Here is a 2,500-nt window from a genome sequence, read left to right as displayed (position 1 = left end):
TTTGGACAGACAAACAAAGGAAGCTCATTAATAATAATAATAATAATAATAATAATAATAATAATAATAATAACAATCCTTTATTTTCACACGATAGTGTTTTAAGGCTGAACAGCTTGTGGGGTCGTGCACAAATCAAATCAAATCAATACATATCAAATCAATACATATCAAATCATATATTGGTTTTTGAGGAGAGGGGAAAACCGGAGTACCCTGAGAAAAACCTCTCGGTGCAGAGAAGAGAACCAACAAAGTCAACCCACATATGACGCCAAGTCTGGGAATCGAACCCGGGCCACATTGGTAGGAGGCGGGTGCTCTCACCACTGCGCCATCCCTGCTCCCCCCTAAGTTGAAAGCTCAATGGAAGCTTAACGCCAAGTCAATTTATAGAACAGACTTACGTGACCATGATTTTATGTATTTTTAGCTGTATCTTTCTATATATGTCAATTGTAAATGTTGCTTGTTCTATAGAACGAGTTTCAATCGAGTGTCGTAAAACCAAAGCCAAAGTTATTACTTTGCCCAATCAAAAAGGACGGAGACACTCTAGTAAACCAATCAAAACTCGAAGTAATTACCCGTAGCTGACGCAAAGCGCAGGAATATATTCACGCGTGAGCCCCGATTGGTTTTGGTTTCACTTCTGATTGGTTGAAAAAGTGGAGCGAGAACTTTGAACCAATCACTGAGTGAAGTAATCATAAGCCAAAGCAATTTGCTAATTACTTTCGACACTCAATTGAAAACCGCTCTATTCTTGGACTTGAACTTTAAATTGAGTTCGCTGTATAATGCATGGTCATTATGGAAAAAATCGTAAGGAATTTTACTCCAATTTTACTTATTAATTTATAAATTGAACTTATAGAAATGCGACCCAATAAGCTGTAACGCTGGAAACACTGTCGTGTCTATATACTGAAGGTATATCTATCTATCTTCACTATCTAAGTCAGTTCTATGCAAGCCCCCACGGCAAGCCCTGCATGAATCTGACCACGTCAAAACGTGATGGACACCACAAACACATGCCAAATAAGGTGAACAAACATCCCTGGCCCTTCACAATACCCTTGACAAGGAGTATTGACTCGATAAACTGGCTGGAAATAAATGAACTTTGGAGATTCGCTTGCATCTCTCCAGGCTTTCACAGACTTCATAAAAACGTATAAAATGAAAACAAGTGTTTCACTTGAGGTCTTTGATTTGCCTCGCTGCTGATCAATTCAAATTTCCTGACGGAGATATACAAATATTTACGACTTGGCTTATAGACAGTTAGGCTTAGCTACATAATTCCGGATTTTTTGGGGGAATTTTAGACATCAAAAAGAATTTTAGAAACTCTCGGGAATTTAAAAAAAAATTGAACTTTCACCTGACATTTTGGAAACTTTTCACAGGCAAAAACGTTGACAAAACGTGTTTTTTTGTATTCCAACCTACAAGGAGAAGGGTCAGTCCATTCATATCCATTCGCTATTTAACAACTATTCGCTGAAGTGGAGGTGGCTAGCGGTGGATATTTACCGAGCCGCGAAATATCGAACGCTAGCCGCCGACACTGAGGTGAATAGTTGTTTTAGTATATACTAAAACAGTGATATAATATACAGCACAAAAAATTAATTTGGATGTTTTCTTCACTTGTCACGGATGCAAATCGGGAAGCCATTTTTTCCCGAGTTGCTCGGAGGTATATAGCACAGGATATTCGGAGTTCGACGAGCCAATCAGCACCCGCGTTCAACGCTATCCACTGTTTTAGTATATACTAACAGCGGTTATTCACCAAAAGGGATCATACAGTGCATCTAAGCAGCGGTTTCTCACCGAGTTTCGGTATTCGCATCTTTGCTTGATAGCAAATATGGCAGGGCAAGGATCTCATGGATATACACACCAACCATAATTCTAAAAATACGACCATTCTAAATCAGTTTCTAGAACTAAATATTACTATAGCAATAAGATAAACGAAAGTTTAGACCTTATCACTGAAATGGGCTAGTAGACTTAATCTGTAAAATGAGATCTTTCCCTATGGCAGACTTTGCACTATAAGAAACGAAATTTATAAGAATTTTCGCGAATTTTAAAGAGTTTTTGGAGAATTTTAGACATTTCTAAAAGAATTTTAAAGCTTTTGCTTGGGAAATTCCGGAAAGAATTTCAGACAATTTTTCGGGTATTATGTAGCTAAGCCTATTAAGTCAGTAAAGAAAATAATTTTCTGTGATGAGTTCAAATGACGTTGGGTTTGAAAACAAAGTCCCTCCGACCACAGGCACCCCAAACTCACAACGCGATTTTGCAATGCATAAGTATTATGTAGTAAGAGAGTTTAATGGTGAAAAGAGTTAAAAATTGAGTCAAGTTGAAAAACTGAATGTCTTTCTCTCGAAATAAACATTCTCTACCTCAAATATGTTATTCATTTTTGTTTTGTGTCGATTCATTAGCCATTGCTGATATAGTGAAATCAGTA

Source organism: Montipora foliosa, chromosome 8 (genome assembly GCF_036669935.1).
Source record: "Montipora foliosa isolate CH-2021 chromosome 8, ASM3666993v2, whole genome shotgun sequence".
Taxonomy (NCBI): domain Eukaryota; kingdom Metazoa; phylum Cnidaria; class Anthozoa; order Scleractinia; family Acroporidae; genus Montipora; species Montipora foliosa.
The sequence above is the reverse complement of the archived record's forward strand: the minus strand, read 5'-3'. Positions refer to the sequence as shown.